This window comes from Mandrillus leucophaeus, unplaced genomic scaffold (assembly GCF_000951045.1).
Source record: "Mandrillus leucophaeus isolate KB7577 unplaced genomic scaffold, Mleu.le_1.0 Scaffold428, whole genome shotgun sequence".
Classification (NCBI taxonomy): Eukaryota; Metazoa; Chordata; class Mammalia; order Primates; family Cercopithecidae; genus Mandrillus; species Mandrillus leucophaeus.
The window spans coordinates 1,687,816-1,697,943 of record NW_012104565.1 but is presented as its reverse complement, the minus strand read 5'-3'; the positions used below and the strand labels follow the sequence as shown (position 1 = coordinate 1,697,943).

Below are 10,128 nucleotides of genomic sequence, written 5' to 3'. Positions count from 1 at the left end.
GGGGGGCGGGGAGCATGCATGGCATGGAGTGAAAGTCTTTGCCTCCCCTGTGCAATCCTTCCTCCCCAACCTGCCAGCTTCCCTCCTATCCTGACCACAGTTCACCACCATCCCTTTTCCCCAGTCTCAGCTGCCTGGTCAGCACCTCTTTCGAACATTCTGAGCCCCAACTTTGCAGTAAGATGGTAGAAAATGGAAATCCAGAGAGCTGCAAAAAGATCTTCTTTTAATGTAATGAATGGGGAGTAGTTTTTGTGAACACCCTCGTATTCACCTCTTCTTTCCTCTGGGCGGCCTGCCTGCCTTCCCCTCCCCCCCAACCTTGATCCCTGTCTGCTGGAAAAGGCGCGATTGCTTCTCTTCCTCTTCTGCCCAAGACCAAGACTGTAGGTCTGATATCCTTTTTAGCCACACACACCCCCCACACACCCACGAGTCTTCTTAATCTTCTTGCATTTACCAATTCCTCTGGACACTTCTTGCCATAACCCCATTTCACAGACAAAGGCTTAGGAGGGAAAAAGAACCAAACTGTTTAAGTGTTTGCCATGTTAATGATGTGCATCCCCACACACCCAGTTCCCATCCCTGATGCTTCTTGTGCCTGTATCTTGAACCTTCAGAATGAAAAAAAAAAAAAATCTCTTGGATAGCTTGATACAGTTTCTTTAGAAATCTGCATTGTTGCTTCTGGTTTATGGCCATGGAGAAAATACCAGCCCCCACCCAAAATGCACCGCAGCCAAGTCGGCTAAAGGCGATGAGTGTTGGAGTCAGTAGGGGGCGCATTCTCTGCACTGGGTAAGGCTGCAGAGGGGGGAAGGGCCCCCGAGCTAGAACAGGATGTGCTTCACAGCGCCTTCTACAGACCATGGGAAAATGGGCCCAGCAAGACACACTCGCACTCTTAGTTGGTGAGCTGACAGCAACATGGCGAAGGATTAAGTGAGTCAAGAGCAGTGATTTTACTTCTTTTAAAGAGCCCACCCTGCATTTCAGAAGTTTTCTCCTTTTACTTTTTCAAAACTGTTGGCCCCTAGTCCATATTTGTTCTTGACGAATCACCTTGGCACATCCTTGGTTCGGATTCCCTTCCTCTGGAATTCTTCCACCTCAAGTTTTGAATGTGTCACCATATCTTTCCTAAGTCTGGTGGTAAAGGAGGTTTGAAACCTGAAAGTAACAGGTTTGGGGGCATTGCTGGTTAACTCCCTTCTTCATAGGCCAAATCTTTCCAATTCTTTGAGAATTAAAAATCATTCTTGAGAGATGTTGGATTTTTGTGGGGTAGTAATAGTTATAAGTGTGTAGGTGGGTGTCATGATTTGCAAAGCCTTGTTGGTAAATATCAAGCCCATGTTGGGTTCTTCATTGTCGAACTCAAGTGTTGATTGTAAAAATTTCGTTTCCCTCCAAATTTGGACTTGTAATTGCTATTCATTATCCCAGCAGCCAACCTTACAAAAATGTTGATACCAGTCTTCTGTGAGCACCCACCTTCTTAGGGTGTGTTGATTTCTATAGATTTTACTCCTCTTGTTATTTCCATAGGTGTGAGATGCACAATGCGAAACCTAGGCCCCAGCTTTTACACCATGATGCGCAGGGTTGTACTTTTTGTACTGAACTGATAGGTGGCCTAGTGGTTATGCCCTGTACTACCATTTTGAGGATCTGGACTCCGTTTCCTGCCTTGCTCTTTGGACCACATTGTCAATTCACACCGGTGGGTATATTCATTTTGGAGGGTGGGAACTGCAGCAACAGGGAAGCCAGAGACTTCCTCCTCCTTGGTCACCACCAAAACCAACACTTCCAAAATTTCAGCCTAGCCACATTCCTCAAGGAACCGGTTAGAGCTGGTTGCAGTAGTGTGTTCTGAACACTTATTAACATAAGAAATGATTTACAGCTTTTTAAAGAAATTTTTACAGATGCTAATATTGTAATCATTTGCATTCTACACCCTTGTGTATAAAGTATTCAGTTACTGTTATTTTGATAACCCAATCTCTAGAGTTGCTAAGCTTCTAAAAGCCTTAAATGTCTGATGAAAACCTGCTTTTCCATGAACCTGTTCTTACTACCAAAGATTGACAGTGGTTGATGTTTGTGGGTACCTTTAAGACTTTGTTACAAGTATGTTACATAAATACACCAAGATAAGTTTATGGGGAATGGAATGGGTGTATTCTTTGATACCTAGTTAACCACTTGGTGCTTAACAGGAGAATTTTTCATTGGAGAATTGCTACCAAGTAACATTTTGGTGAGTGAAAAGGAGGGCCTTTGGTACAAGTATTTGACTAGAGACATTGCTTCTACAATTTCTTAATCATTGTGAAAAATCACATATTTAAATGGAATTATTTTAATTTTTAAATACTGTATAGTATTTGTAGACAGGTATAGTTTTGATCTTTATTTGGTGTTTTATATGCAGTTATTTAAGTTCTGAAAATGAGCATATAATTTGAAGGCAGCTTATTTGAGGGAATGTTTGAAATAAAGATTGTCGAGGGGCTTTTGTTTGATTTGGCAAATGAGATACAGTGTTGAATGAAGTCCTAAGTGGTAACAGCTATTTTCCCTTAAAGGAAAACTTGCTGTGAGCTCTTAGAAAGCATGTATTCTACAGTTTCAAAGGTTTCTTGGTTTTAACACTCAAAAAATAAGGTGAGGCCAGGCAAGGTGGCTCACGCCTATAATCCCAAAACTTTGGGAGGCTGAGGCAGGAGGATCACTTGAGGCCAGGAGTTCAAGACCAGCCTGGGCAACATAATGAGACCCCGTCTCTACCAAAAAAAAAAAAAAAAAGTGAGACAGTTGGGCTTGAAGACTGGAATTTATAGTAGGTAAACTATATACTTCATTAAAGTATAGTAAAAGACTCAATTAACTAGAGTGTGGGGAATGGGTATTCTGTTTAGCTGAACTTTAAGCAGAAATTCCTTCTTTATCTTGGCCTTTGTTGAAAAATTTCCTGAGACTAGCTTATCAGGAGCTGCTATATATTGAAACTAACCTCTTTGATTTTGGTTCTTATAGTCCCTGTATAGAAAATGTAGGAGATTGGGCTGAAAATCTGTTAATCATCCCTGGCCCTTCCAACCTTGGAAGTCATAGATTTTAGACATGCCTGCTGTGAATTTGCTTTGCTTTGCTTACGTTTATCTTACCTTTTTCTCCTTATGCCAGAGTGCAGGAAGAGTTTTAATACTATTTATATTAAAATAAGAACTTCACAATGTTGAACAGATTGTTTCGGTACCACTTGCAAGTAACCGACCAGTAGACTTTTATCAGGCGAAAATGGCTTATTATTTATATTTGATTATTAAAAGCATAGGTATATAAAGCATACTGTGAAGTTGTTGCTTTCCTTGTAACTACTTACAAGTTTTGAAAGTATTAAAAAGTTAGTACTTTTTAATAAAAGTACTAAAACTAAAATACTCAGCAGTATATTGGTTGAATAGGATGATGCTGGCTACAAATTTTATTTTGAAAATTGCAACTTAGGAAGATAGAACTGTTTTGTAAAGGAGAAAGTAGGGATTGATGCTTCATAGGGTAAAAAAAAAGAAAAACTTCAGCATTTGTGTTTCTTTTGAGAATCATACATAAGTAACAAAATTGCATAAATTGTAATAGACCTCGGCCAGTTGATTTCATAATTGGGGTGTGTGTGTGTTTGTATGTACACATACACATAAAATACATGTGGGTTTTCTAGAGCTGGAAATGATTGTCATATTATTAAATACAGATGAAAAGTTCAAGTATCAGGTGTAGTTTGGGTGAAAGTACACCTAGTTTTGAGATGTAGTTTGGGGACAATACATCTAAGTGTAATAAAAAACATACCAGAATTAAACTTTTTATACATATTTTTTCCAAGTAACCTATTTAAATCTTAGTGAAATAAAGATTTTTAAAATGATATAAAAGAAAAAAATTGAAGTTTTTATTTTACAACATTAGAAGCATTATTGTGGTTTACACCAGAGTACCCATGACTGTTGTGTAAATAAGCTACTTGTTCAACCTGGAGTTCCAAAGGACTTTTACTTTAAATGAGTGTCATAAAGTCTGTTATGTCTTACATAAGGTAAAATACTTTCAGTGGGAGTTTAACCTTCATTCTCTTGCCTGAGAAGCATGTACATTAAGAGAAACATTGCTCCCCTATGTGTAAATAATTTAATTATAGTTAGATTCACAGAGCTTGACTTGTTATTAGCATCAGATAAACTTAAAGGTTTTCGTCTCCTAGTTTTTGTGTTTTTTGTTTGTTTGAGACAGAGTCTTGCTCTGTCTCCCAGGCTGGAGTGCAGTGGTGCGATGTCAGCTCACTGCAACTTCTGCTTCCTGAGTTCAAGCGATTCTCCTGCCTCAGCCTCCTGAGTGGCTGGGATTACAGGTGCCTGCCACAATGCTCGGTTAATTTTTGTATTTTTAGTAGAGATGGGGTTTCGCCATGTTGGCCAGGCTGGTCTTGAACTCCTGACCTCAAGTGATCCACCTCGCCTGCCTTGGCGTCCCCAAGTGCTAGGATTACAGGCGTGAGCCACCGTGCCCAGCCCCTCTCCTAGTTTTGTAAGAGCTTGTGATATTAACTGTGGAGCAGTTGTCGTAGTTTGCTCATGTACATTACTGTCAGTTTGGAAACTTGGTGTTTGAAACTGGTATAAACCAAAGCCCCATGCTAATTAATTGACATTTTGAATGTAAAAGCTGTTTCTTGTTTTTACATTGGCACTTTCCACTTTGATTCTTGAGATACTATATTAGATAAACCATCCATGCTTTGCCCATCATAGGTGGCCATTGTGACTTCATGGTTTTTTGTTTGTCTGATCCTGTTAATTAGAAAGTGAGGAGAGAATGATTGTGTTCTTTCATCCTCTCAGTGTCTTAGTACTCCTTACACCTGCGTTACATTATGACCTACCTTTGCTATCTGCCAGTTTTGGGGTCATCTTAAGTCAGAATTCATATTCTGATTCACTGGAGTGAGAAAGGTTTCCTCACGTATTATCATGCTTCTCAAGTTGGTATATATAAGCCAACTTGATTATGGAGAGAGTGTGTGTGTGTGTGTGTGTGTGTAGGAAATCACTGATAAAATTTGAGCCAACTATGGAAAGTGACAGTTTTGATTGCAGGGCACACGTTTTTATTCTAGTCAATAAAAAATGCAAAATTCATATTACTGTTTTAGTCCTGGGTCTTCTCATCTCTGTGTATTAATTCAGTCCTCTGCCTTTAGGAGTTCCCTGAGATTCACTCACAAGCTTTGGTATTATTGATCCCTACCTTGGTTCCAAGACAGCAGGTAGAGAAATCCTGGAACCCTTCAAGAATTTCAACAGTGTTCTAGAAATAAAGATTTAGAAAATAAGAGGAAAGTATAGACAACGTTGGATAGAGTTTACAAAGGGAAGGCTGCTCTGAATATATGCCACAGTTTTAGATTTCAGTTAAAGATTTAATTTAAATACATACACATCTAAAAGAGTCATGCATTATTTGACCAGCTGTTAGAATTAAAAATGAATCTGTATATCCTAATACCCTCTTCAGTAGGGTATAGATTTGTAATTGAGTCACTTAGCTGTGGGTTGTGTTTATATGTCACTTCTCATGTGACTGTGATGGCTTTAATAAGGATGCGCTGTTTAAGTGTAAAGGCCCCCTCACTGGCCTTTATGGATGATAGTATTGATGGCTTGCCTGTTTTATTTTCCAAGCACTTTATAAACTATTCCCAATTCTGTCAGGACTATCCTTGTTTCACAAATAGGGAAATCAAGACACTACCACATACAATGATCAAATGAGCCACAGAATGTGTCTGGGCTGGTTCCCAGGCCTGTGCTTGGAACACAAGCCTTTATGGTGCTCTTGTAAGCTGTTTGGCTAAGGGGGGCTCACATGAATGCTTCCCATTTCATAGTGAGGCTTTATGCTTCCACGTGAGCTTACACCCAAGGATCCCAATGGCGTCTACATTTAAATAAGCTAGCCACACCCCCAGTAGGGAGAGTCTGGGTATAAATTGTGCAGTTGGCAGTTAATTGGAGTAGCATATTTCTGCTTTGAAGTTAACTGTATATGGATCGAAAAAGAAACTTTATGTTCCCTTTTCCCAGTTTTTTGGTTTAAGACAGTCTCTCCTTAGCAGTTATTTTTTTGTTAAATAATTGCTGGCTTTTACACTTTCTTTTTCTGAATCCTTCGTGCTCCATTTAAGAGCTTGTCGAAGGCTGTGCTTCAGTTGACGATCTGTAAAGCTCTGCTCTTCTGCTGGAAGCTGGTGACTTGAGAACTTTTTGAGTGGTCTCTTTTGAAGAAACTCCTGTCTAGTGGAAATATGGTGGAATTTATTAAAATTTTAAATTGGAATTATAAATTTAGGTTGACAGAATCCTTGCTCTTGTGAAGGAAGTGAGCTAAGACTGGGAGTATCCAAATGCAAGAAGTGCTCAGAATCCTGCTTCAAGATCAGTTACACTTAAAAACAGCAACAAGAGGACGGGTGTGGTGGCTCACACCTGTAATCCCAGCACTTTGGGAGGCCAAGGCTGGCGGGTCACCTGAGGTCAGGAGTTCGAGACCAGCCTGGCCAACATGCTGAAACCCCGTCTCTACTAAAAATACAAAAATTATCCTGGTGTGGTGGCACGCACATGTAGTATCAGCTACTCGGGAGGCTGAGGCAGGAGAATCGCTTGAACCCAGGAGGCGGAGGTTGCAGTGAGCCGAGATGGCACCACTGCACTCCAGCCTGGGCGACAGAGTGAGACTCCGTCTCAAAAAAAGTAAAAATAAAAACAGCAACAAGAAAAATGCAAATAAAACTTCTCTGGGGAAGTTGTAAAAAAGTCAGCCATCAAGTGGCAAAACCTGGTACAAGAATGCTTTTGAAAAGCTGCCTTTGGTGAAGCCTTGATCCTGGGAGATGGCTTAGAAAAACTTGAGAACATAGTTTAAATAAATTGTTACTCAAGAATGGTGAAAGAAATATATTTCCTATTGTGGGAAATTATTTCTGAATAGTTTTGGTAGAGCGTAAAAAATGTATTATTAGGGAATCAAAATAACATTTTATGTCGTTTAGATAGAAAGACTAGGCATGCATTTTATGTCATTTAGATAGACTTGGCATGCTTCTGAAATAATTTATAAATGGACGTATCTATGTGTCCTCTCGTGGTGGTGTGATACATACTGGTTTTCGTCCACCACGGTTCCTGGCTTCCCCACCCATAAACCCATTACCATGTTGTGTTATAGGGTGCGTTAGGTCTCAGAAAATAATCTCTGACCTTCTGCTCTCGCTTTACACCTGGCCCCAAGGCAAGACTCTAATCTTTACCCAGCTTTCTGATTGTAAGTCTTGAGACCCTCCCTAGAGAGAGGGTGTTGCCCTATACCCCAAGGAAGGGAGGTAAGAAGAGATGACTACATTATGAAGCTTTTATAAAAACCCAGGAGAGGCCAGGCACGGTGGCTCACGCCTGTAATCCCAGCACTTTGGGAGGCCAAAGGCGGGCAAATTGTGAGTTCAGGAGTTTGAGACCAGCCTGGCCATCATGGTGAAACCCCATCTCTACTAAAAATAAAAATAAAAAAAATTAGCTGGATGTGGTGGTGGGGGCCTATAATCCCAGCTACTTGGGAGTCTGAAGCAGGAGAATTGCTTGAACCCAGGAGGCGGAGGTTGCAGTGAACTGGGATTGTGCCCCTGCACTCCAGCCTGGGGGACAGAGTGAGATTCCATCTAGAAAAACAAAAACAGAACTGGGGTCAGAGAGCTTCCAGATAGTTGAACACACCTGGAGGGTAGCGCCCCCAGAGAGGGCACGGAAGCCCAGTGCTCCTATGCATTTCTTTATCTGTATTTTTTATAATAAACCGGTAAATATAAGTATTTCCCCAAGTTTTATGAGATGCTGTAGCAAATTAATAGAACTCAAGGAGTGGGTCTTGGGAACCCCAGCTTGAAGCATCAGTCAAAAGTTCTGGAGGCGCAGACTTCTAATTGGTGTCTGAAGAAGGAGAGAGCAGTCTTGGGGTTAGACTAAGCCCCCAACTTGTGGAATATGACACTATATCCAGGTAGACAGTGTCAGAACCAAATTAGGACACTCAGCTGGTGTCCGCTGCTTGGGGAAAAAACCCACACGTTTGGTCACAGAAGAGGACTTCACGACTTCTGTGTGGTGTGAGGGCAGAGGAAAAATGCAGTTTGAGAGTCTTCCCCTAAAACACTCCTTAAGGGCTGCTTGTGAATTATTTCCCTTTTTTACATTGATCTTAAGCCAAGTTGTCCGCTTACAGTGACAGCAAGTGACTGTATCCCTGTGGAGTTCTTATGTAGGCAGTGGAGTGCTAGAATCACTCTGTGCTGTGTCCCTGCCTTGCTGCAATACCTGTTTAGAGTGAAGTAAACTGAGAAGTGGTCCTCACCTCACACTCTTCCTAAATCTAGATCGGTATATTATAAAGGATCCTCAGTCTGTTTTTCTTGTTTAAGTACTGAGGCATCTTCCCCAGCTTTCAAATACAATTTTAGGTGAACTCTTAAATTGATGAAGGGTCACCTCTGACTGCCCAGTTGTCGCCTTGTCCCTCAGGCATCATCTTCCCTCTATTTGTATACATATCTTAAACTCTTAGAGGAGTTCCACCTGAAAACAACTGGTTCTACTGGTGTCCTGGAAATTCTGGTGGTCACTGCTAGAATTCTTGCCTGAAATCTGAATACGGAAAGCATCAGGATAAGCAGCAACACAGTAGCAGTTTTCCGGTTGTGGGCACCAGTCTTGTAGTCTGCAAATCTTCCTAAAAGACCAGTGACTCCACATATTTTTTAAAACATAAGATATGCAAAATCGAGATGACAGCTTTATGTTTCTACATAACTGTAAGTCACCTGGGTTTGTTTAAGATAGTTGCAGATGTTCTGTTGCATAAATATTTTAAGTGTCACTGAGCTTGTAAAGTTAGGAATACGCTAACCTGAGTATGAATGGCTCACACAGATGTAAAATATTATATAAAAACACTACTGTGCATGTAGCACATTGTAATGTGTACAAGAACAGATGTTGTTATGGCAACCACATCTGATTCTCAGTCATAATAGTTTGAGCTTTTTGGAGAGGTTATGCCCTGGTGTGAACTCAGAATTTTCAAAGTGATTATTTTAGTATCTCATCTGGTTTAAGGTAATAATGGTAACTGCCTTAAGCATTAACTTGCATCATCTCATTTAATCCTTCTGACATTAAAACAATTAGACAGTGTCCTTCTGCTTATACCATAAGAAAACAGACCTCTGGAGGTTAAATAACATGTTTAGGATCACAAAGCTAGTAAGTGGCAGAGCAAAGATTTAAATACAGATCTGTCCAACTGTAGGGTGGACCACTGCATCCTATCTTTATTTCATAACGAATAGAAGCTTTACTGTGCTATGTCATCCTATCTCTTGTTAAGGAGGTTTGAAGTTATAAGGTGTAAATTTTTTTACATATGGCTGATCAGTAAATTTTTGTCCATGAAAATAGTATTATTGGCACAAATTTTGACTTAAGGCTATAAGCTTCACCTGTGAACTTTTTCTTTTCTCCTCCTTTTACTATCACCCCAGTATCCTATTATCTCATACCTAAGGCAGTGATGGTTTCTCAGACCTCTCAGATTGAGAAGATGCGGCATGGGTATAAGCTCCCTCAGGTGATTCTGAGGGTTGGGTAGGGCTGGTATGTACTCTTACCTAATTGACTTCCTTCGGGCTTTTTTTTTTTTTTTTTTTAAAGATGGAGTCCAGGCTGGAGTGCAGTGGCACAATCTCGGCTCACTGCAACCTCTGCCTCCTGGGCTCAGGAAATTCTCCTGCCTCAGCCTCCTGAGTAGCTGGGATTACAGGCACTGGCCACCACACCCAGCTAATTTTTTGTATTTTTAGTAGAGATGGGTTTCACCATGTTGATCAGGCCTCCCAGAGTGCTGGGATTACAGGTGTGAGCCACCATGCCTGGCCCTCTGGACCTTTCTTAGTGGAACCTGCTGAATACAACCAGATTCATGCTTTTTTTTTTTTTTTTTTTTTTTTTT

General features: G+C 40.6%; 1 protein-coding gene across 2 annotated transcripts in view; it reads left to right on the top strand.

Annotated features, from left to right (window-relative positions):
* Nucleotides 1-1,549: 1,549 nt before the first annotated feature.
* The window catches only part of ADNP (activity-dependent neuroprotector homeobox), a 46,055-nt gene continuing 37,476 nt past the window's right edge, over nucleotides 1,550-10,128 (top strand). For both annotated transcript variants that reach the window (XM_011993217.1, XM_011993218.1), the window contains exon 1: nucleotides 1,550-1,726. The gene's annotated coding sequence lies outside the window, so the exon portion shown is untranslated. The remainder of the gene's footprint in view (nucleotides 1,727-10,128) is intronic.